Raw genomic sequence first — 25560 nt, 5'->3', positions numbered from 1 at the left:
ATCTAAAATACAACCAACCAGACCAATTACATAGCTTTATAAGGTTAACCTAGTTCTGCCTTCAGACAGGAGGGAGGCAAAAGAACTTATTTATTGCCTTAGGTTGCCTCTGTCTACAAATCTCAAGCACACTTAACTCCACCCTGTCTTCTGGGCAAAAAGTAACTAGCATTAAGTACATAAATTTAAAGCGTAAGTAATTCTTATGTTAAGGTAAGCCCAGAAACCACCCACTGGTGGGGCTTAATTGCTACTATGCATTATTAGGAAGAGGACTTTCTCCTGTAAAACTGTAAGGTCTTGCTTTTCAGGGGTTTGGGGGGGATGTTTTGTTTTTTTGTTTTTTTTTTTTTTACTTTTTACAGTAAGTACTTTTTGCACACTCTAACCTGGGAAGAAACATGTCTAAATATTGAGCTTAAACAGGTACACCTGCCATGCCAACAAACAAGACACTGGTGTTTCTTCAAGCTGCTGCTGAAATATTGTTTTAAATTATCTGAAAGAAGATGCTTTAGCTTACCATGTCCAAGTAAATTAATATTTTTATGGCCACCTTTCCCCCATGCCAGTAGAAATACAAATATATATAAATAAAGCTGGCTTGAGTCGAAAGGCATGGTTGCTAGGTAGCCGCTGTCATGATAGTGAAGGTACCAGTGAAGCACAGAGAGGTGAGTCCCTCATAATTGCAGAGATCCATTTTTCATTCTCCTTGAAAATGAGTCTTTTTTTCTATACAGATGACAAGATCACCAGCTCAGCAGGAAGAAGTCTGCAGAAAAACACATGCATGAGGCTTTATTGTGTCTCCCCATAGAGACACAAAGATTTTCAGATGCTTCCTAGAAGTGGGTGGGGAAATGGGGGAAGGAGCCCCTGCACTTTAATTATGGGAGGGTGGTTAGATGTAATAACAATGGGTGGCAAACAAGCACTGCTTCTAACTGTCAGTGCTGCATGATTACCAGTATTAACTGATAGAGCAAGAATAAAAAAATCACCGAAGCACAGATCTGATTGCTCTTGTTTCAAGAGCTATGGGAGCAGCTGCGGGCTGTGGCCCTCAAGTAAACCCTGGCTTTTGAGGTTCTCCTTTGCTCCTTTCGACAGAGATGGTGTTAAAAGACAGTGAGGTACCTGACTGTGAAAAGAAACACTGCTAACCAAGTCCCACTTTAACTTGAGCCCTTTTTTGGGCTCTTTGGTGTAAATGAGTGACTGTCAAACCACAAGCTGACTGGAAATCCTTTCTCTTTTTAAAAATCATGTTAAGCCCACGGGGCTGGGAATATGTGAAATCACTGCAAGCTATTTACTTTGGTCCTGCTAAAGTCCTCTTTGGGGCAGGGGGAAAGTATGCTGGGGCTCTGTCGAGCTACAGAACTCATCTTCTGGGCAGAGGAAGTATTCTGATCATTGCACTGAAAGGGAAATGAGATACAGGGAAGATTAATTGGTTTGCTCATAGGTGAACAGAAAGTTTGCAGCTATACCAGGAACTGAAACCAATCCCGGACTGGATCTTCTAGTACGAGCAATTATTTCTATTTATTTACACTTTCTGTGCATGTCACATTTTATGATATGTTCTTAAGAGACAGCTGCTTTTTTAAACATTTACCGACCGAAACAATAAACCATAATTGCTCTGGTAAGGAACTCCTTACTTTGCAATTTGCTTGAAAAAAATCCTGCCCTGTCTCCTGGGGTGTGAAAGATTCAGTCAGATTTCATCTGCAGGAAGGATAAAAGCAATATACAGATAGCAAGTACAAGGAGTCAGAGATCCCTTTGCAGAATATGTTTTGCAGAGGCATGCTGCAAATGTTGTAAGGTAGTCCAAGGGCAAGATGTTGATTACTCAACAGGATGGAGCTATCAAATATTTTCTCTTTGCAATTGATCACTTACTACAGATCCAAGACTGCTATAATATATACAAGATGTTTCTCAGGCTCTTAAGTCTGTGGGGAAAAAAAAAGTGCCATATTTTAAGCAGCAAAAGTTGAACACCGTAGGTTTGGGGCCCTTTGTGGAACTCTGGATGAGCAGTCTGAGAAACCGAAACTTCAGCTGTTCATCATCCTCCAGACTTCAGCAGATTGCGCAGCAAAGACTGAAGCTTTTGCAGGAGCGAGACTTGAATCTTGGGATTCAACAGGACTTTCAAAGCTTTCTCCTGTAGCACATCTTTTTTTTTTTTTATGTTATCCCGGCAACGTGCCTCAGTCCTGACCTGAAAATACAACTCTTGTGGCAGAGAAGCTGTTATGTCCACTCAGCCCATGGTTTTCCGAGAAGACAGCAAACAAGCCTGACAATTACGTCTGGGTCAGCTCTAAGACCGCAAACCACCCGGTCCCAAAGGTTTAGCTGAACTGCTGTTGGGCAGCTGGCGAGGTGGCGGGTGAGGAGGGGTGCGGGTGAGCTGGCGGGGCAGGGCGGGGCAGGCGAGCCGGCGCACGGGCACCCAGCGATGTGCGGGCAGGGCAGGGCATGCGGGCAGTGGGAGGGCCGCCCCGGGCAGGCTGCCACCGGGAGGTGCTGGTAACAAAACCACCTCTGCAGAGAGCTGGTGAGGGAAAGTGGACACGGGAGGCAGGCTGAAAGACCACTGTAGGATACCCAGAAGCAGAGCTGGGTTTGGGTCTTGAAAGCAAATGAGTTTTGACAAGGCTCTTGCAGGCTCTTTAGGCAGCGGTGTCTCCATCCCACCAGTGTTACAGCAAGCAGGCTGCTGGGCAGAGCACCTGGAGGGGAGGAAAAGCAAAAGTGCCACGTTTTCATTTTGAGCACAGCAAGAGGAATCTCAAGGACTTGCACAACTCTGCTGCGTAGGGATAACCATGTCTTGTCTGCTGTGGCACTCCATCCATGTTGTGATTGATCTGTGTTTTTCTTGCTGTAAAGGAGAAAAGAGGAGTCAAGAAGCGAGATAAGAAAGTGTGTTTGCATGGACCCAACCAGAGGACGGGGCTTTTTCTGAAGGCCAGGTCTCTGGGGAGCCTGAAGGGATACAGTCAAGGTGAAGGTTTGGCTGCAGATGCTTACAAAACTAGTTGAAAACAGGCGAGTGTAAGGCTTTAAAGCTGGGACAGTGTGCACACTAACGGTGGGAGATTTACTCAGTAAACACCCAGGAACAGCTGGAGAGACCTGCACTGCATTTCAGGTGGCCTTAGTTTCTGGTCAGCTTGTAAAATTCCCTGGTTGATTGGCATGTAGGGAGTTAATGAAGTTATGGCTCAGTTAGCTTAGTGGCTTTATGAGCATCATGTCAATCTTTAGTTAAGACAATGGTTAACTGCTTATCTCACTAGAAGTGTGAGGTGTGGCCTCATGAGCAGTTATTTTAACTGGAAATAGTATCTAGAGCAAAAGCATTGATTATGCAGCTCCAGCAGATGATTCAGCAAATATGGGTAAACCTCTTGCTCTGGTGATGGCACGAACAAGAGGAGAACTCACAGTTCTCCAAGTTGTGTGCTGAGTGGTGTGCTGGTCAAACGTATGACTTAATGACGAGGCAACCCAGTTTATCAATGTCGTTGATCTCTAGCACAGCATTAAAACAGTAATTCAGACAATACTTCAGTTTTCAAAGCACAGTAACACACTCATAAAATAATGCTGACAACATGACTAAGAGCTAAATAGGCCCTATCCGTATTTTATGGCTGGTGAACACCAGCAGGAGAGGAAGAGAGACACGCAGTGCAACACCTCGGGGGCACAGCTGGGACCAGGAAAAAGGACGTCTCCGGTCCCATGCACCTCGGTGCTCGCCATCTCAGGACTGCTCTGCCAGCACAGGACTGCCCTCTGCTATTTGCCTCTTGCTGGTAGGCCTCAGATAAAAGAAATAAGATAAAAATGGCACCGACGGTGTCAGCAACCCTTTGGCATGACACCCAGAGTGGGTGCCAGGCTGTCTTCCCTCCTCTGAACCAAGGACGCTGCCTTTGTCCTGGGGCTTGTTTCTAATATGGTGGTACCCTTGTGTCCTGACGGTGGCACGTGTGGAAATTCACACTTCTGATGTTGCAAAAGCTGACCAAAACATGTCGCAGCAGGACCACAGGTTTTTCCCTCGTTCTGACATTCCCAGTAGATTAATCTCATTTCCAGAGCTCTGTGAAGTATAATATCAGCATCTGAGGAAATGCAAGCAGATGTTGATAACTGAGGATTGTACATGTGGTGACTTTGTGGTCTTCTCACAGGTAGGAAAAGACGTGATTTCCTATGGGATCACCTCCTGCACATCAGTGCTGAGCGCTTCCAGACGGAGATGCCCTAGCTGCAGAAGCGCAGCTGTCACCTGCACTCTGCCAGAGCCGCTGGTTGTCTCACGTACCACCTCAATGGGAAGCAATTGATTATGCTGTGACATCTGGTAAACTCTCTCCATCTAAACAAGTATTTTGGAGAAAGTATCTTTCTGATCAAACAGTGCCTCCTCAGATTACTGTTGATCCGAATGAGTTTTCTCTGAATGAGCCTGACACAGAACGATCAAATTTTTCTCTAACTGCTTGGACAAAGTGGAAAAGCATCATGCAATTTGACAGCAGCCTCAGCGACAAACAGCACATTTTATAGGGACTTGTTAACCGTGCTGAGTCTTTGCTGAGTCGATTCACAAGTGACCGATGCTTGTCAGGCTCCCAGCAGAGTTGTTTTAGCTGAGGTATGGAGACTTCTACTTAAGAAACAACATATATTATAGATATTTTGTGTGTTTAATCTTCAGAAACAATTATAAAATGTAACAGCAACATTTTTCTGGGCTTCCTAATGGATGGCTAAATAAAGTTGAATAAATTCTGTGAGTCTGGATAGGAAAGATGATAAGGAAAAAAGTGCTACTAGTTAAGATAAAAAATCAGTCCATGGTCATCAAGACATTAATGATCACTAAGGCTAAAATCGGAAATCAATGCACAGTCTCTTTCAGGAGTGTATCTAGCTACTTGAAATATTTATTTTTTATTTTCCTGCTTCCATCACAGCCTTTCACAATGCTGGGAAATGAACTAACATGGCAAAACTTTCAAGCAAAATAGGAGGTCTGTGAACGCCAGGGACAGACCTTTCTCAGTAGCTAGATGCAGAGCGTGAAACTTTCTTCACAGCAGGTAACAGTGCTTATTAACCTCACCATACTTAGAACTGATAAATACTTGCAATACTAGCAATAAATACAATCTTGCTTTGATTTAGCTTTTAATAGAAGTAGTTGTTCACATGCAAAAATAAGAGCAACAAAAGACAGCTAGTAATTTTTACCAAAACAAGAAATGTTTGTATTTAGTTTCGAAGAGAGGAAAAGATTCTCATTGATGTTTGTATATAATTCTGGCAATTAGACGCTGTGTCACTAATTATCTACCTTTATAAGATTTTGAAATAATTTTCTAATCTCTCCCCCATCCCACATCTTAATTAGCTCCTACTTCCTTGACATTGACTCCAACTGTAAGAACCAACTTAAGCTAGTTGATAGTCAAATTTCAGACTGCTTCCTCCAGCAGCTTGTCATAAAGACCTGTAATAATGTCACATTTTACTGTATCTATCAACATTATGCAGATGTTAGCCATCAGGTACTAGCCGTCTCTCCACGCTGCCAAGTATCTTGCCACTAGTTCTAGGCAACATTTATAAAATACGTTTTCTTCTGCTATCACAACATAATAAAGGGTTATGAGTGCAGACTTTCAAAATGAAATTCTTCCAACATGAAAATTCTTGATAGACAATCCTGGGTGCTAAAAATTCATGAAATTTGAGTTTAACAAACCTTCCACAAATGGTGAGCAAGGACGGTCATAATCCTGCAGCAATAAAGCTTGTTGATTTTCTTGTAGAAAACACACATGCCTCACTTTTAAAATGAGGCAGCCAGTAGTGACTGGTGGTGACAAAATACAGAGAGCTTTGAGGGGGTGCCTGCCAAATACATTTTTTTCCTATTGACATATCACTTTGAAATAAATGTTAGTTTAAAAAAAGTCACAGGTTTAAGGAAATGAGTTGCTGGGAGATGCTTAAATTACAATTAAAAAAAAAAAAAGCCTTAGCAGCTGAAGGGCAGGGGAATTGCCTGCCCCCAGAATACCAATTTAGCATTATTATGAGTGAACTGTGAAGGTCACTGGTGCAAGACAAGGCACTGAGCAAGTCGAGCAGGCAAGTTTTGCCTCCCAGTAATAAGGAAACCCAAATCAGACAGTAAGTGATTATGAGAGTGTTTTGTACACTCTAGAATCTGAACACATAATAAACCAAATGTGCAAGAACGGCTTCTGTACTTTTGGTATTAGTTGTATACTCTTAGATATGAATGTGAAAATGAGTCATCATACTTGAACATGTTTCCCCCTCTTAAAGCAATTTACATACATTGATAAAAGATGCCTATTTTTAATAGCAGAAATGCATATAAATTATTTTTTCTATAGGTGGCAATTCCACCATGTAAGCTGATGGTGCAGGTGGCTCTGCTGGGCCCTCCCAGGGGGCTGTGGCTGCTGGGAGCTTCGCCCTGACATCGCCATGCCCTTCCTTGCAGCATCTCCCCAATGCAGCAGCATGGTGACGATGTTTATTCTTAGATGTGTTTAAGCTGTCATAGCTTCACACTGTGAGATTTAGTGATACGGCCCTCTTTGCAAAGGTGCTCAACAGTAGCTCAGCTAAGTTTTCCCTCTGTAGTAACTTCAGCAGAATGGAAGTGCCTTAAGTGCAAATGCTGCATGGTGCGCAAGTCAAACAGTGATGCTCTTCCTGAAGTTAGCTGTCATTACAAGCTCCTTTTTTAACTTGAAACTTTGTAAGGGGACAGATGGAGGTTGCCTGGGAGGTTCTGTCACATTTTGGACAATATGTACATGCATATAGAAAGCCAGTTCCCAGTCACACTTAGTTTCCTGTGACTTTGATAGTAGTTCCAGTACTGAACTGCTGCGACCAAGATCAGATCCTGGCACCTAATGTGCATTGCACCAATGTTTGGAAGCCTGCCTTTGGTTTCAGTGTGGCTTTTACCATTTTACCCATTTCTTTGACTTTCCCTGATATCCTAGAGAGACTGATGCATAGCATGGGGTATAGCAGGCCCTTGCTGAATGTCCTTAGTAGGGCAAGGGAATCCACTCTGCTGGTCACTGGCAAACCTTTCGGGAGAAGGTGTGTGGGGCATCCTGTGCCTGTGGGGCTCAGGTACATGTGAGAAGCTGGATTTCCACAAGTGTTCAGCATTAACAGCTGAACAGGGCCAGATTTTCAAACAAGTTCAGCTGCTTGCAACTTTTCTTTTGCAACCAAAAAAAAAAGCATCTGACTAAAATCACAATGGGAACTACATGTCGAGGGCTTTAGAGAGAATTGCCCACTTAGTGCCTCAGCGAGAGGTGAGCTCATCTGAAAATTCAACTCCAGATGTGGGGCTGAATACTTGAAAATTTAACCCGGATCTCCTTTGAAAATCTGGTTCTGTGTTAGAACATCTGTCACTGAAATGGTAATCAGACTATTATCCACGTACAATTTTACCATTTACATATTTTAATGACTCTTGACTCTTTCAAGCAACTTCGAGAATGTATTTTCTTCAAGTGCGATGGATAGGTTTTCAAAAGCAAACCCAGCTCAAATGTTAAAGCCTCTGTCTGTCCCGCAGACCACCACAAACCGATCAGGTGCTGTTACCTGGGGCCCCCTCTTCATTTGTGAATGGGATCGTGGAGGCGGGAGGGAGCCATGAGGGATGTCTCTGGCTGTGCCTGGCGGGGAAACCCCTGGGCTCCTGGGCTCCCGGCCAGAAGACTTGCCTGCCCCGCGGGGACCAGGGGCAGGGTGGCTGCCAGAGCCCCCAGGGGCCATCCTTGATTTCTCCAGGCTCCCTCGTGGGAAGATGCTGACACCCACTTGGGACAGGGAGGAGGCTACCTACCTCTTGAGTGACTGAGGAGGGAGCGGGAGAGATCAGCCTCACTTACTCGTCAGGTTTTCGTGAATCCCTCCCCTCCCCGCATGTGTCATCTGGCAGAATATCAGGCAACAAAGAGAATAAACTAGTTCCTGGAAACTCCTCCCTGTACATTTTCTCTGGATGGGGCCTTATATGCCAGGGGCAGGCTGAGCCTTGTGTTGGTAATAAGTGAGGGAAGTCATCACATTGCCTTCCTGAGATATTTGCTGCAAACAACAGACAGGATTGCCTTTTTTGTTACATTCTGCAAACTACTGACAAATCCAAAAGCATTTTGCTACATGAAGAAGATTTGCATACACGTGTTTATTTGTATAGTTGACGGCCTCCTTTGTTTGCACAAAACAAAATTTACATATACAAGTCATTCATTAATTGTACACCTTTATCCAAAACTGGCATGCAAATTGCAGCATAGCAGGAGTTAGGGATATACAACATGACTTTTATTACTGGCCAGATCAGACATGGGGATGTCCAGTTCTCAGAGGCCAGCTTCTGTTTGCTGAGCTGGCAGTTCAAAAGAGACTCTTTTTATTTATAAACTGAAAAGAATATTATACATGGAAGTAAATGTAATATAAACATTAGGCAGTCTAATGCCATTTTTACAGTCACTTTTAACCACACTTTAGAGCAAATAATATGTCTTGCTTCTGCTTATCTATAAAATAAAAACAAAATGTGAACATATGCCAATTCTGTAAGCTTCCTATTACCCTACTTAGTCGCTGTATTAACACTTCTTTAAGCATGCCATTTCATTCATTTTATGTTTATGGCTTCTTTCACAGTTTACGTTCAAACCAACACCAAAATTCACATAAATGTTACTTTGTCTCACGTGTTCACATACATTTACCTGCGTTTGACCCTGACCTGCCAATCAGTGCACAATTCACCTTAGCACTCGTGCGAAGCCCCATTGCCTCCAGTGGTGTGCTGTGCTGAGACATCAACGTCTCTTTGTGCCAAATGGGTCTCCAGGTTGAAGGGCAGAGCATGTGTGAGAGGTGGCATCTCTTATTGTCGGTCCCGCTGTTATCTTGTGTTGCTCTGACCTAGCCATGGCAACAGCCCGTGCTCCAGCTTCAGTTTCCTTCGTTTAGATGAAGCCTTTGCCATGGGTGCCTCCTGAGCAGTGAGCCCTCCTCAGTCCCATGTTCCCAGAAAAATTCTCTTTTCTCCAGTCAGCAGCTGCATAACCACCCTGGAGAGGCTCAGGGCTGCAGCCCGCATCCCCTGCACCCCTTGACTCTGGCTCAGTGCTGTCTTCAAGCACTCACTGCAACTTCTGCTAAAGCATTGCCTTACACCCGCTTGCCCAGAGCTTAGCCCCTGCCTGCAGAAGTACTCTGAAAAATACTGCAAGAGAGCAGGGGTATTTAAATATGACCTGTCTCTTCAGCATTTACTGGTGGCTAAATGAGCAACACCACCCATCCTGGTCTGGCTTTTGTGAATCACATTTGTAGGCACCACAGCTTTGGTGCCTTATTTAGGTGTTTGGGATTGTGGTAGCTGCCCAGGGACCTAACATCAGTGTTGCGTTAGAGCACCAAATCTCCTCTGTGACTTTAGCCTGAAACCTTTGTTTACCCTGCGCAACACAGCATATTTAAAACTGACTTGTGAATGTGCTAGGACTTGCTATAAACAGGTTTATCAGTGTGCTTATTCAGCTTTCAACTGAAGAAAAAAAAAGATAAAAATAACTATACTTGTGTAGTACAACAGAAGACAATGGAAGATGATAATTGAAACGCAGCTCTATACGGGGAGTAAAAAAGCAAAAGGCATTTATAGACAGTCTTCAAAATGTATTAATAGTGAGCAGCTCATTAATTTCACGTTATCACAGGTCCAAATAGCTTAAAGCTAATATTCAGATTTGTACTGCTTTCTCTGAAGTGGTGTTATTATTCAATGATGGCTATTATTAGCAAACAAACCAACCCTGATATTAGACACAGAATCAGTGTATGGCTACTTTAGAAACAAAAGTCTGCCAGGTATACTGCCTGCAATAATAAGGACTTGTGCCATTTTTCCTTTGAGGCAGGGAGCCCTACCATTCACATTTTGTTTTGGTGTGACACAACCTGCCGCTTTGCCTGCTGTTTCCACCTGAGCAGCATTTACCATGTGGTTTGAATAATGTAACTTGCTCAGTTATGCTGACTGTATGTCAGAAAATATTGGAAAAACTGATGCTTTTTGATAGCACTTTATAGAGAGACCTGGCCAACACAGATACAGAGGTTGAGGCAATATTTTGAAGTTAATGAGACAGCGCAAGAGAAAAGAGTTACAGTTCAATTGCGTTTTACAGGAGGAAACACACAGTCTGCTGGGTGGTTTGAAGGTTCCCCAGGGTCCTGCTAATACAAGATTTGCACAAATTATAACATTTCTATAAACTTCAACCTCTAGTTATTGATGAAGAGTTCAGACTTCAGAAAATAAATCAACACAAAGCTGAAGCCATTAAGTAAGCCATCAGCAAGCCACCAATTTTAAAGTAGTGCTGATTAGCATAGAGATTTTGGACTGAAAACTTGGTGGGGGTAAACACGTGAGGCAGGACTCACATTTCACCAAAACCTTGAAATTTCAGTATGTGTGGATACAGTGGCAACGGATGCAGTAAAATCAGAGAGTAGAGACAGAAGGATGAGGCATAAAAATGATGTGACCAGCAAAGAGTTAGAGGCAAGACTCCATGCTGGCAGACACACATTGATCAAAAGAAAAATATACATACTTCTTCTGGATGCAAATTTAGAGACAATTCAGATAGAAGGTGAAGTAGCAAAAACTAAGAAACTGCTTTTTGAGGAAAAGAAAGAGCCAAAGTGAGTATACCCCAAGAGGAGAAGGAGAATTGCAAGGGAAGATAGAGCTGATATTGCAGTTGACTGACAACTTCTTAGTCAACCATTTTTGGAAAAAAAAAGAAGTATTTTTCTAATTATGTTATATATTACCCTGTGCACGTTTTCCTAGAAAAGTTTATTTTAATAGCACTTCCTTAATTAAAAACATGCTCTGTCTTCTCCCAGCCAAAATGAAACACATTTTTTAGTAACTAATTATTCCTTTGAGGTGGAGTGAGTAGGAACGGGGAAAGTCCGTGAGGAGCGTGGCATGAGATAAAATACCTTCGCTGAAATTTTTTTCCTACATTGTTGATTCTTTCTGGTAAAAAAAAAAAAAAGTTAAGGGAAATATTTTCCTCAGTGAAGGAAGCAAAAGCTATTTTGAAATTTTAAGCCATTTTAGGACTTAAGGAAGGTTTTTAAGAAAAAAAAATTATGGAAGCTCTTCAAAGACAGTCTTCGTTGTGTGTCAATCACACCGGTGAAGACAGACATGCTTCCAGAGTTACATATTTCCCCTGCTACATACATGTGACTTTGTATATTATGTGCAGAGTGGGTAAGAACCATTTTATATCCACTTTTCATAGGTCTAAGTACACAGACTAGAGGAAAAGCAGAGGAGAATCAGACTCAAGAGTTATCAACACTTGTTGTTCTCATTTAGGTTAGTAAGCCAGTCCCGATGCATATATCCTGTTGCTAAAACCATGTAATGGCAAAATAATTTGTGTTTGACTGGTGATGGAGAACACTACAATAACTTATTTATCTGCTCTGCACACAAGCGGGAAGCAAAGCGTCACTATCTGAAGCCATAAATGGTTCTCAGACTTCAGCAAATTTGGCACTCTGTTATGGTGCTTCAGTGACTCTTGCTGCTCAACGGCTACACAAATAGCCCGAATGCAAACACGTTACCTAATCAGGTATCTGTGTACTCAGAGATATCACAGCCTACAAATATATACTTTGATAAAGGAGAGTTCATGGTCCAGATATTCATTCCTATAGAAATGCATTAGATAAAGTTGAAAATTAAGAAATAAGCACATGACCATGCAGCATGTCAGCAAATTGCTGCAAACAAATGTGGCCTTGAATATACAAAGATGTGTGGACATGCATTTCTTCCAAAACAGGTCTCTCTTCATGCTTTGAAAGAGGAACAGCTCAAAGAGGGCAAAAAAAAGATCTCCAAAGACATGCAAACAGCTTTTTACATGGGTGAAATGTTTGGTCTGATGTAGAAGTGCAGCAGAAATGATGAGGCCATGTACATTCTGGAGGGAAAAACCAAACAAAGAAAAGACTCCAGAGGAATGAATGGAAATTTTACTGGGAGATCTGGTACTGAGAGCCACAGAGCAACTTCTGCTATTTTTCAAAGCTCTGTTTATGATACTTTCTGATGAATTAGTGGCCAGTCTGTCTTTATTAATCTTTTCCTATCTTCACCTGATATTTAAACAGAAATGGAGGCCTATATTATACCATTCTTTCAACAAATGTTTATACTAGCAGAAACGCACAGTCTCAGCACCTACTTTTGAATAACGGAATAGGCATCATGAATTTCCGTTCATCCTTAGATACCAATATTATTCACATTAGATTATTAAAGTGTCTCCTACAGATAAGCAGACCTAGAGTATTAAAAAGGTGGAAGTTAAATACAAATATAAATAAAGAGGATGCCTGCATACAAGCATTCATTTCAAAGGTGAATCTTTTAAGAATTGTGGATCATGGGCATTTTATTGATACTCGGGAAACACAGAGATTATAAGAGAAACAGAAAACCTATTCGTATTGCATCCATTAGCACATGCAATGTTGCAGCCATAACCAGGATTTGGGCAGTCCTGTGGTTCCTGAATAACATGGCCACGGTACAGACAGCCTTTACCCAAACGCTGCATGTCAGAAAATGGCCACTGACAAAGTAATCTGAAGGAACTGTTTCTCCTGCACCAGCCTGCAACAGGTGGCTGAAACAGTGTGCCCACTGCCCCAGTTTCCCCTTCTCAGCTCCCTGTGAATATACAGAAATCTATATATGGCTATCCCTTTCCCAGACTGGTTTGTTGGACAACATAAAATAAGCACGAATAGTATATTTTTTTCCTTTCACACACTCAGAAAAATCCTTTCCCAGTTCATTGTAACTCATATTTCTTCTCTCTTGAATAGCAGTGAGGCGAAGAGACCAAGACAGTGTACTTTTTTCCTTGTTGCTGCTTGGCTTTTCTCTGGACCCAGTAAATCCATTTAATCCTTTTCTGGGCTCAAAGGCTTCTTTGGCTTTTTTATCTGGGCTTCTGACTCCAAGATGTTTCGCCTCAGGGCCCCAGCCAAGGGTTTTCCATGTTACACGACCCTTCACTTCCTCTTCTTTGCAACCAAAGGAATCGTCATTTCGGGAGAGTGACGCCACTTTACAGCCTCACCCAACCTGGCATGAGCTGCAGCGAGGAGAGGGTGTGGGTCAGCTACCTCCAATCTGCAGAGCTATCCCCGGGACTGTCCATTTGCAGAAGCTGCCAGCAGCCGCGAGCCAGGGAGGCACCACGAGGTGCTCAATGGCAAGCTGTTGAGCATCTCTCAAATGACGTGGCAGGTCTCGCCGCTGAAGCTCGGCTGGTGCACGGCGGTCCTCTTGACCTGCTGGGCACAGGTCTGCTCTCTCACAAAGAGAGCGTTGCAAGGTGGATCAAACGCTTGCAGCAATTCAGAGCCTAAATGTCGCTTTGGCCAATCTTTCACATGTTGCTGATAGAAAACTTATTCCAACTACCTGATTGCAATCATGTGTCTGGGCATGCATCCGCACTACGGATGCAGCTTACAGCAGTGTACCACGATCCCCCTAAAAGGCTCAGTGGATAAAAGGCACACCCACCGTCCTTCCCTGCTTTCCTGCCTGATTTGGCTGTTGCTTCTGAAGTCTTTGGTGCAAGTGAAGAAAAAGTCCTCTGATCATACTGCTCATACTCTTCTGACTTTTTTTAGGATTCAGACTACTTTTATCTTTTGAAATGAAGGGTTGAATGTTGAATGGAAAATCGAAAGCATTTTATTTAAATTTAATAATTCCCAAATGTTACAATTTTAGAAGTTAGTACCCTGAGGATAAATTAGATGATTGCAAGCCTTGTTGATGTGTATGCGGGCTGATCTAATCAGACCATGACATTAGATGAGTTGTAATGGAAAGAAAGAATCAATGTTAAATAGGTCCTACATTAATATACATTATCTTGTCTAAATATTTATTTTTCATAAAGTATTTGTGATACTATTGGGAAATTTTTAGATATGGAAGATTAAATATACTGGAGGCTAAAGTACTCTGTTAATGCACAAATTAAGGGCTTGATCCTGGAGGACTTAGTCTTGCTAGCTTCAGCAGGGACTCTTCCTATGAATAAGAAATGCATGAGAGAAGCACAGAGTTTTAAAACATCATTATGAGAATACAGGCATCTTCTCTTTCCTGATCAGTTCCTGTTATACAGTGAAACAATAGCACTGTTCTTGTACAGAACAATTATTTTAACGCAATTCATTTTTACATGCATCTGTTTTATTTTCTAAACTACATGCGTGTTTTGGATTTGCCCTGTGACTACATATTCATATGAATGCATAGTAACTGGCCAAATGTACATTGTATTTACATTTTTGATACTGTGCAAAATGCCTTTCAGCTGGTTGATTTTACTAGACAGCATTATTTTGAAAGACCATTGTTGGATTCTGGCTAGATGCATGGAAATATTCTTGCTACAAATAATCTTTTCAGTGAAGTCCACTGTTCCTGCCAAACTGGCAAGTTAAGGGTGAGCCAGGCTCCAGCGCCTGGTACCAAAGGACATGCACAGAGAATCAGGGTACAGCAACCTTGTCTCACCAGGCATGGGGAGCTTCACCACCATGGCTCTTCCAGACTGAGTCAAGCAGTGCCTGGTGTTAGGCAGGGGCTGGGCCATGAGAGGGGAGCAGAGGTGCGGTGCCATGCTGCAGCTGATTGCATGCTCCTGGAAAAGATGCCTTTCTTTATCTTGCTCCAGGTCTTCCCTCCCCTGTCCTCAGGGAGGACAAGAAATCTCTGCAGAGTGGAGACTAGAGCTGTCTTCAGCTGGGATGTAAGTCTGCATTTTATTTGCTTTTGCAACATGTTTCATATTTATGGTATTTCAAGTACAGCTGGTCAAAACGCTTAAAAATTTTGAATCTGCATTTTTACAACACAACTCTGGTTATTTTTCCCCAATTGCAGGAAACCAGATTTTTATTTAAAGAACTATATTGTTCAGCTTGGTCCAACTCTAAATGCAACAGTGTCCAGGTGGAGTTGCCATCATGGCAATTTTCTGATAAGTAGAATATGTGTTTATAAGTAGCTACCTGACCAAGTGATATCGTATATTGCAGATCACAGAAGCTGCTCTTATGTCTGAGCCCATAGTATGCTGGTGTCCCCTTTGTGAGACTCTCTGTCCTAAAATATCTGTATTTACTCTTGCTAGGAGATGGCAGTTCAGTAAGGCATTGATGCTGCAAGGCTCATTTGTGATACAAAGGAGCTGTGAGAGTAGCAAGCCACGTAGATGGGCATGCCTGAAGTGAGGGAGAGACACACATTACGTGATCTTGATCAGTGATCCTATCTCAGATATATAGCATTTGCAACTACCTTTTCTTATAAAGGAGCACCTTCTTCTGTTATTCTAATTACAAGTCAATGGGAACTTCATGGTTCGCTTTCCTAAGGAAGGAAGAGGCTTTATGTAAGTGGCTTCATCTCAAATCAATCTGTGGTCTTTCAAATGAAAAAAACACCTTCTTTTTTTAGGCAAACTCCTCACTTAAAATCACTTGAAATATTTCTGGAAAGTAGAAGAAAGATGTTATTTTTGTGTGTTCACACATGAGTAACCTCAGAGTTGATACAAAATAAATGTAATTAGGCCCAGGCAAGTTCTGAAAGTATCATTAAGGTGATCTTTAAAGCCGAGCTAAACTCAAATCAAGCTCCATACTGACATTAAGACTTTATTAACGACTTTGGAAACATACCTGGTTTTAGATGCCAAAGTGGGGGTGCCTACCTATGCAAGGACGGTGTTACAAGACTCTGGGCAGATGATCGGTTCTGGCTAATAACTTCACTATCTACACAGGAAGGGGGAGAGGGCAGGATCCATTTATATTTTCATTGATACAGGTGTTGCCTACTGTCAAATGACATTTCTTTAGACTTGCTGATAATTACCAGTTTATGTCTAATACCTACTAGATTGGATAATAATATTATTTTTGTATAACTAATTAAGGTTTAACAAGTGATTAACAAAATGATTTTTTAAAAGTTCTTATATGTATTTTACTCGTTTACCCTTTTCAGCTGTCAGGGTCATATGCAAAGGCATGACGTAAATAATTAATCATAAGATCCTATTAATCTATTATTCATTCACTTAAGTGGGGCTTTAGCGTAGTGATTTCCTGTGTTATGTTTATGGGAGGGGACCTCTCTTAGGTCTTATTGCAAACAGTCAAAAATATTTGAAGGACTCCCCTTAAAAAAATTTCTCAGATGTGCCACTGGTTCTTGGCTCTGCTTCTGGGGGGAAGGGAGTGCATGTAATAGCCAAAGTAAGCAATTCATTTCATATCCTCTTCTAAAAGGAGTAAGATTGTGTCAGCCCTTTTTGAGGAGCCCTTTTGAAATCCTTCACAATATTACACAGATGTTGTTTCCATACTTAATTCCTGTAAGCAGCAGGGAACTTAAAGAAATAAGAAAAAGGTCTTAATATATTTTCCAGATTCTATACTAATTTTTTTTTCTAAAAACCCTACTCAGAGGCAAATTCTTTGGTAGATATTTGAATATGCAAATCAGATGTTAAATTAAGTAAATTACGTAAATGTACTCTTATGCAAGTTATGTATGGTACCTGTGATCAGGACAATTCAGCATGTCAACCAATGGGCATATGTGGTTGCACATCATTTTAGCATCCTTAACTTTAGTGGTGCTAATCCTGCTTTCTCTTAGTGTAAATGTTATTCAGAAAGGCATGTACAGTGAGCCGGTATATTTGAAGGTGAACAGTGATTTAGCCCTTTAGCTGTCTGGACAGTGATTTAGCCCTTTACCTGTCTGGAAAATCTCTCAGCTCCTCTTGAAACAAAGGTAAAGTGACCTTTATTAGAAGCATGCTGTACTTTCTAAGCACAAAGTGACCAGTTAACTACCTCAGCTTTTTGGCACATGCATAAATGAATTGACTTGACTTTTGGATGGAATTAAAAAAATGACCAATGTCTGCTTCTATCACTTTTATGCAAACCAAAGACCAGGGCAACAGGCCATCCACAAGCCTCCAGCTTTGCCCTGGGCTTGGTGCGTGAACTGGTGATTTAGTGGAAATAAGTGCAGCTACCTCTGAAGACTGAGCTCAGCCCCAGTTCAAGTCACTTCTCACTGAGCCTGGATTTGGACCAGGGCAGAGTTGCAGGAAAAAAAAGAAGTGATCAATCATATTTTCAGCATAAATGTTACTCGCATGCTTCTGGCGATTCTTTCATGCTAACACAGCCCTGCTGGCAGCTGTTGAGTTGCTCTTTGTAGTTTCACCCCCATAAAAATGTTATCAAGATGGAGTTTTGGCTGCAGTCTCTCACAATACCTCCTTCAACTTGTACCTCCTGGGATGTGGGAGAATAAAACCCCAAACAAACATTAGAAAACCAGGAAACGCTCAGTTAACATCTCCCCGCAAACCACAGGGTTAGGGAGAGCGGCAGCGAGGCACCGCACTGCTCAGGTTTTCGTTTTCACTCACGGCCTCGGCTCTCCCTGGGTAGGGGTAGAAGCCACATGTTTCGGTCTTAGATGTTCTGAGAGTAGCTTACCAGCTGTAGGATCCTTCAGAAAAGCCTGTGCGTGCCATCAAGCTCCTGGCTGTGCAGCTGGAGACCAGGAGAGGCAGCTTGCTGTCTCCGGTGTGGCCAGGCAGTCAGCAGTGGTTGCTACTTGTGATAGACCGGCTGCAGAGAGCTGCTCAGAGACCAGGGCATAGCCGGGCCAAGAAGTTAATGCATTTCTTTCTTTTTTTTTTTTTTCCTAATGGGGAAGGCATGAAGGGAAAAGACCTGAACAGGTTGGTTCAGGGCAGTTTTTCATCCAACACTAGTTTGCTCCTCTAAAACAAGCTAAAACCTGAGGGTGTTTTTGGGGAAAAGTCCGCCAGCAAGGTCTTGCTCTTTTTGTCCTTGCTTGAAGCTCATGCAAATTTGTAGCAGAAACCATCTTGATCTTCCCTTTCTTTCTGCAGTCTGGTTAAAGTTGGGGTAAAGTGCACCGCATGGAATAATGTATATTGAATACCACTAGGAGGTAGCCTGGAAATATCCCTAAAAGGGAATTCTGTTTAGTTATTTTGCTGCTATTTTCCTGACACAAGGCAAAGACAAGACTGTGGTGAGCTTAACAACTGTAAAATAAAATGATGAGGCACTGCATACTATGTTTCTTCTCCAGCTTATTGCCAGGGATAAGGGCTTTATGAGCATTTTTAGACAGACCAGCATGATGCTGCAGGAGGGTAATCTTATTTGGTGCCCACGCAGCCAAACTGGGGATCGTGAGGGGGACCAGGGACTTTACCAGAAGCGAGGACCAAGGTGGCAGTCAGGAAAGCTGGCTCTCAGCTTCCTGAGGTTTCTGTAGTTTCAGACCCTGCTTCCAAAAGCCAGTCCAGCAGTCGGGGCAGGGCTGAAGTCAGTCACATCCTGGTACTGCGGGAAAGGCAAATCAGGGGGAAGATAAAATTTCCGTCCTGTGCCTGCTACAGAGGGGTGATGGCAAAATGGTATGAATCTGTGAAAATGCTTGGGTCTAATGCCAGTAATGCTGGAAAAGCTCAGACAAACCATTCTTCAAGCAGAGGCAAAGGAACGTGCAGATTAGCAACTGAAAGAAGAGCAAGCACAAAAATGTTCTTCCTGGCAGGCACATCCACAGTATAAACACTGACCTCCCACAGGAAGAAAATAAGAATGTAGTATGTTCTTATATCTGCGAAAAGTGGCATATTCTGGTTCTAAGTAGTGGTTACATTTTTAAGCACTTAACATATTTCTGCCGTTTCACAGTTGCTTGTACCCGGATCTCTGCTGATGGCTTTTGGGAAAAACATCAGAGATGCATTTCTCTGGAATATGATCATGTTCCTACAAGGTGCTTTGCTGTTGACTACAGGAGGAACAGGACTTCAGTGCTGTTTTGTGTTTGGCTTATCTTCATCCATTTTAAAATGAAAGCCATTGTGGCTTTTTGCACTTTGTGAATGGGAAAACATAATAACTTCCTTTCAAAATTATGGAAGAAAACATATTCTGCCTTTAAGACACTGAAAAGAAAACTCCTAGTGTAAGATATTGATTTCTATTGTTATTGTGTGAATCCAGAGAAAAAGCATTTAAATCTGTATTTGGATTACAATATCAGTCACAGTATAAAAAGAGAAACTTCACAGAAGTCCAGCTGTGTTATTTTGGAGTAAAATTGCAGTAAGTAAGTCATACGAGACTCAAGTTTGATGGAGTATAAGTAACTGTTTACCACCCTTGTTTACTGCATTAGCAACACATGAGTCAGATCTGTACTTATTATTCAACTTCTCACATTGATCAGCCCTTCTTCCTTTAAAATTTCTTGGAAAAAAATACTAAAAGCTTAGTTCCAATTCCAATAGTGTGATGTGAGGCATGAGTGAAAATTTTAAACTGTGCTTGGTGTCACAGGTATTCATATCTCTGACTGAAAAGCTAATGATAATTTATTCTGTTTCACAGAGAAGAACTCTGTGACCCCAAATTATTTTGGTTTTGTACCTGTTCTTCCTTTAGATAATGCATTTCAAAACCAAGAATAATAATACTCCTACGTTATCTGAGTGTGTTTCAGGTCTGTGATTTGGTATTATGGCTTTGTGTCTCAGTCAAGTAGACTGTATTCCGACTGCTGTAGACGAGAAAGAGTGCTTAGGAGTTAGGAGCTGTTAGACAGCTACAACAGCGGTCCATTGCCATAAAAGCTCACAAGTCTTACTGACGTAACTGGAGCCAGAAACAGGGTGTAAGTGTGAAACACAGGAACCTGGGCCATGGGGTACATTGAGTTAGAAATTTATTCAGGTGTTGCTGTTGCAAAACTGAATAACACTTCACTGGAAATTAACACTCAGAAATACGGTAACTTGGAATCATGGGTTCAAGAATTAATCATCTTCTTTGTGTAAATAAAAATATCCACTGATTTATGACAATGAATGAAGTGAATGAAGATTAAATATGATGTTTTGCACCAAAATTGTACTACTAATATACACAAATACAGGATAAGTCTTTTGTTCAATCACATACTAATTATTACAATGCAAAATAAAGAAAAAATTCACACAAGTTTTGGTGACAAAATTTTAGAGAGGAAATGCTTCATTACAGATACACAGAAATTTGTATTGATATTTTGTTATACTTTCTGAAGAAGCAACAACTTCTATACAAACTGACAATTAACACATTGCAAAGGAATTAGCATAATGACCTCAACTTAAGAAACCTAAGTGGCCATGGATCAGGCCCTCTTACCAGGGAAGATGGATTCTCATTATAACAGACCGTGTGGTCCTTTCAAAGTGGTGAAACATTACTGATGCAATGTGGGATGTAACCTTACTGCAGCTGGAACTTTTGTGGAGAAAGCCCATGTAAGCCACTGAGAAAGAGACAATCCAATTTATATAGCTTATTGGTTCATAAGTAGAGTCTGAAGTATGTAAAGCTGGGTTTTCATATGCATTAGGGATTTTTTTCTTTCATGTGATTGCATTCATGAAAATATTTAGTCTGAAATATATATACAGGCATATCTAATATTTTAGGAATCTTTTGGATCATCTCACATGATCTTGGCTGTTTGCAGCTGAACTGAAATTGCCAGAAAGCTGTCTGAGCTTGATACAGCTTGGAAGGAAACTGACCCTTTAGTAAAGTCAGCAATTCAGACATAGATAACTTTTTTCTCTGTTCTATGATTTTTCTTTGACAAAATATGAATTGAAAAGCCATACAAAAGTTAGGGCTAAGAAGAAATAGACATTAAAATTAAGCCCCAAACTTAAAATGCTGCAGAACTTAATCAGGTTTGACATTCTCACTATCGGGTGATTAAAACATTTTACAGAGTAGTGTGCTTGAGATCTGTATACGTGTACATGAGGTTAAGCCGTGGCATGTGTGTAAAAAAAGCTTGTAGAAAAATTTCTATTTCTGTTAAACTTTACAACAATTTTATCTGAGGACATCCATTTCTGTCTGCTCTGTGTTCTAATTTTTTTCTAGAAAATATATTTATGGGTTATAAAACTACTAGTCTATACTAACAGAGAATCCAGTCTGTTTATGGTAGAATTGCCAGGCGAACGATACGTTTCAGTTCCACTGTAAACCGGCTTGATGGAGCAGTAATTGCTTGCATCAGTTAAGAACTTGGATTTATATATTTTATGGTATATTAAGATGGTGACTACAGCTGTGCAACTTAAAATTAAATCCTCCATCATATGAAATCTGCCTGGTCTTTTCTGTGCTTACTGTTATCTAAACCTAAACCATAATTACCAAGGATTTCATGTCATTCAGGCCCCATAAGAGCAAATCTTGGCTCAAATAATTTTCATATTTTATATATTTCATGTATTCATATTTCATATTTACCATTTAGCTTTGAAAGCTCTCAGAACTAGAAGCTACATGGCTTGTCAGGCAAGGAAAATCAGTGGTAGAGATTCCTTCAGCTATAAGGAACTGAGAGAGTCGTTCTGCTCATCTTAGGATTTTTCCAACCAACCGTAAAAAACTAGAGGCGGATCCTTTGTGTTGCTAATGGTGGATAGTGTACCCCATGTTGCCTCCCAAGTGGCGGCTTGTGGTCTGTCAGGGGCACAGCACGTTGCCTCAGCAGTCAGAAATGGGCTTTCTTCCTGCTCTATCCTGAAATTGTGCTCCAGAGCAAAGCAAGAGAGGGATGCTCTGTGCAGCTCTCATAGCTGAAAAAACTTGGTCATAGCCTAAGCAGGCTGGCTGGGAGGCTGCCCCTTGGCCGAGACATCCCTTCCTCTCTGTACCCCCTTCATAACTGTATCAGGCTAACCGGTATCTAGACAGAAACCAGAAAACAGCTCAGCCCGTATCTCACACCATCCTGCTTCCTGATTTCCCTCCATTACACGCAAGTTCCTTAGCAGGAGAATGGACTACTTTCCGATTTTGTCTCATCTGGCCAAAATTTAAAATCGTGCACTGCTAGTGTATGTGGTTGCAAGCATTCAACAACCCAAATTCAATCTAAACTAGTTTTGATCTTGCAGATCACATACATTCCTCTCTTGAATGGATCAGGATACCTGTTTGGAATAAATTTCTGGTGCCGGCACCTATATTTCCAAATTAAAAATTCGTTTCCCATATATATTCTTTAATATTTGCTTAAAATTTGCTGTTCCCACAAACGTTCTTGCCAGCAAATGCAATAGCTAGAACATGCACAGTAAGCAAACACAAAGAGGGCATTGAAACAGTTGAAGAGAATATGTTTATAAAGTGAAATGAATATTCATTGGAAACTTTTTTAACAGTACTCACCAGTTCTATATTGGAATACTGTGTAAAGTTTACACTCCATATAAAGAGTTACACTGTTCCCTTGTGAAATCCGTCTTCTCCACTACCTCCATATTGGATATTTGCATTTTTAGAAATACCATCTGCCAAACCCCACACAGACTGCAAGTGATTTCCTGGTTATATATTTTGGATATTCTGTGGTTAGAAAACTATGGAGCCATATTACATGTCCTATCCTCCAGAACATCTGTGAGACTAAAACCACATGAATGTAAGCAAGTCAGCAGGATAAAAATGATGGAGAATTTCAGTTATATTGTATAGGCATGCTTGTAAAATTCTTTCAGTTTTATAAATTTATCTCTCTATATGTGTTACTTTCTTCTTGTCTGTACAAATAGCTTTTATTATTTTCTTGCATTGGATCAAACCGGCTTCAAAACTTTTCTCCCCTGACAATCTGCACTGTCTATTTTCCGTCCCCACCCCAGGCCTTTTTGGCAGCATCCGTCTAGGAAGGCACCCGCAAGGTAGGAGCTGGGCTATTCATTAGCAAAATATTGGTTTGAGTTTCATTTCTTCTGTGTTTTCTTTTCTCCAGATGCAAATAAGAAATGGAAGGCATACAGGTGATTGAAACTCAACTTTTGGTAGACCTGGTTTACTATGGAAGGTGATCCTCCGTGACATTTAAACACATTCTCTTTAACCAGAACATTTGCCTTAATGTGAACTGGATCAGCAGCTGAATGGTGTCTGCAGGGAGCTAGTGGGATATCCACGATGCTTCAGGTTCAGCAAAACCTGAGACTAACTTTTATGCCAAGCCATTTCCTCCCTGAAAAATGGGGATCTTGGACCTAGCTTCAGTTCTGTCATGGCATTGCCAAGGTATTCTTGACATGTACTTCACTTGTCAAGCATTTTGTGCTTCAACTTCCTCATTTATGAGTCGTGGATAATATTTATCCATCTCGCAAAACTGCTGGGCTCAGTCATCTCTTATTTCTCAGGCACTTTTGGAGAAACAGTTGGTATGCTGCTATGTCAGTGGATCATGTTATTCACTCTTTTGAAGCTGACAAATTGGTAAGGCAATTGAAAAAATGAAAAAATTAAGTGTGTGCAAGAAACCCCATCCTGCTGCATAACTTAGAGCAAAATCACTATAAAAATCAAATGGATATACGTCTGCTTAATGACTGAAGGAGTAATCCAGGGAGAGTAGCAAAATGGCTAAATATTAAGTACGGGTTTTTGGTTCTCTCATTTACTTCTGGGAGCGTTTTGGAAAAATGCGATTGAGAGGCAGATCACAGAGACTTTACAGAAGGCTGTTATAATTCATCATAACAAAGGTTCTGCACCTACAAACATGAATATTAGCCATTTTACTAATGTGATGAGTCTCTCTGGAATTTATGGTGCTTTTACTGGGGCCTTAAGCTATAATTTTGTCATGACTAGTTTGTATGATCAAGCCTCTGACCACAGAATTGTTCATAAAGCCATTGATTGCCATTGTGGTATCTTTCTGCTTCATTAAAACTTTTCCAGAGAAGTTGCCTTATTTAGGGCTTTTTTGGTATTTTACTATCGTATGTATATGTTGATATGTATAAGAGAGAGAGTGAAAGAGATTCAGGGTTTTTCACTTATATATATGTAATGGTTATATATACATTTATGTACTAGCTTTTTAACTATCATATCCTTAATTTCTGTGGGAAAAATGGCCATTTATTATAGAAATAGTTTAACTGTAAAAGGAACGGTAACAGTCTATATAACTGGATTTCTATTAAATGTATTTAGCATTTGAAAGATGTTTAATACAAACTGTATTTATGCATATTTTATATTCATATGTGCATGTGCGTCTATACATACATTTAAATATATAAACCCAACTGCTTGCAATGGGAGTGCTATAACAAAGAAAGTGAAGGTTAGTTTAGCTTAGAAAGGAAGTACCTATATTTTGATAGAAATTACAAAAAAAAAAAAAATTCTGTTAGTTTGCTACCCTTATCAAATAGAAGTGTGTGAAATATGGCCCTACTGAAGTCCATGGCAAAGCTCCCACTGTCTTCAAAGGGGTCTGGATTTCACCCGGTGTGTTTTCTCAAAGAGAGCTGCCAGTAACATCTGCCAGCTGGAGATCCAGTTAGATGTGGGTTAAGACAAAAGAAATGCATATCAGCATTTCATTGCATGACAAAGGATGGAGGCTTTGAAAGTCTGCTGTGGTAGATTAGCACATAAAGTGCACTTTTTCCTTTAAAATAAAATAGAGGGAGCACTTGACTGATATTTCTGTTTTGGTGCATCTTTGTAGGCATAACCACATACGGCACAAAAGTGAAGTGAGTGTCTCTCACCTGAGCTATCAGGTTTCAGACTGTTTGTGGTCTCTTTTCATTTGAAATCTCAGCCCTGCCACCTCTGGAGATTGTGTGCATACTTTTCTTTTTTGTACTCTCCCTTTACTTTTCCAGGGTACTTTCCCATTTCCTGCAGCTTGCTACCTGGATCCTCACTGAGTAAGGAGGTTTGTTGTCCATAGCCTCTTCAAAACCAGTCAATGTGCTTGTAGAAAATGAGCATTACCTAGGAGAAGTCTGTCTCCTGGTCACATTAGATATACTGTTATTTCACTTATCTCCATCATTATTCATTAAGTAAAGAAAATAACATATAACCTTAAGTTGGAGAGTGCTGGCACTGCAGCAGATGCACTCTATCTAGAAAGGGCAACCTGTGACAGCCAGGTTGGAGGTTTGGATTTTGCAAGATCCCTCCTGTGCGCTTATGGGGAATAATGACGATGGCTTCTGTATATTTTCACTTCAGTCTCTTTAAAATTCTACACATGGATAGGAATAGTTTTAAAATATTATTTTTCTGATTAACAGGCTGCACATGGGTAGGAAAAAATTGGAAAGTATAAAGTCTGTACTCCTATGGGCCATGAAT

The 25560-nt window shown here is 41.0% G+C and overlaps 1 long non-coding RNA gene across 1 annotated transcript; it reads left to right on the top strand.

Moving 5' to 3' along the window:
• The first annotated feature begins 5058 nt into the window (after window positions 1-5058).
• Window positions 5059-23214, top strand: LOC140652128 (uncharacterized). Its single transcript, XR_012042665.1, has 3 exons — window positions 5059-5141; window positions 14952-15026; window positions 23186-23214. It is a non-coding gene; the product is annotated as an uncharacterized lncRNA (long non-coding RNA).
• The last annotated feature ends 2346 nt before the right edge of the window (window positions 23215-25560 follow it).

The sequence above is a fragment of the Ciconia boyciana genome, chromosome 5 (assembly GCF_034638445.1).
Source record: "Ciconia boyciana chromosome 5, ASM3463844v1, whole genome shotgun sequence".
Classification (NCBI taxonomy): domain Eukaryota; kingdom Metazoa; phylum Chordata; class Aves; order Ciconiiformes; family Ciconiidae; genus Ciconia; species Ciconia boyciana.
Note: the sequence above shows the minus strand (reverse complement) of the source record. Positions and strands in the feature narration are given on the sequence as shown.